Raw genomic sequence first — 613 nt, forward strand, 5'->3', positions numbered from 1 at the left:
CCTGAGCTGGCACCAGCTACCTAGAGGGTCTCAGTATTTGTTGAACGAATAAATTGTTAGGTGCTTAAGCTTGGGAGGAAGATATCTAATGTTGATAAACCATCATATTCTGTTTCAATTTAGTTGCCAAATGTATATAATCTTTCACACCTTCTAGAATCAAAGGTTAAAACATGCTAACTTTCCTTTTCCTGCAAATAACAGATGTCCTTTTCATACAGAAATATCTGCTGTGTGCCGCCTTGACACATAGCAGGTGTTCCTGGGATTATTATTCTAGGAGTAGAAATGGTTTTGAACCGATTGATCCAAACCTTGGAACCAGTGACAGAAAGCTGACAGACGTAGGGGGTGATGTCTGCTGCCACGGAATCAACTCATGAGATGGGCGAGGCTGCAGTTAGAACCTGTGACCTTGGCCTCATTAACGTGAAGCATCTGAAGCCCCAGCATCATGATGATGGCGCGATACCTGTCTTACTGCCGAAACCCTTCTGCTAACGCGTGGCTGTGCTGCTTTCCTGTAGTCTCCTGCTCCTGCAGAACGTGGCTTGTTACCCAGAGGAAGGATCGCTCGCTCCCCTGTAATATGGGGAATCATTTAGAGCACTTA

The sequence above is a fragment of the Pteropus vampyrus genome, unplaced genomic scaffold, assembly GCF_000151845.1.
Source record: "Pteropus vampyrus isolate Shadow unplaced genomic scaffold, Pvam_2.0 Scaffold158, whole genome shotgun sequence".
NCBI classification, from domain to species: Eukaryota; Metazoa; Chordata; class Mammalia; order Chiroptera; family Pteropodidae; genus Pteropus; species Pteropus vampyrus.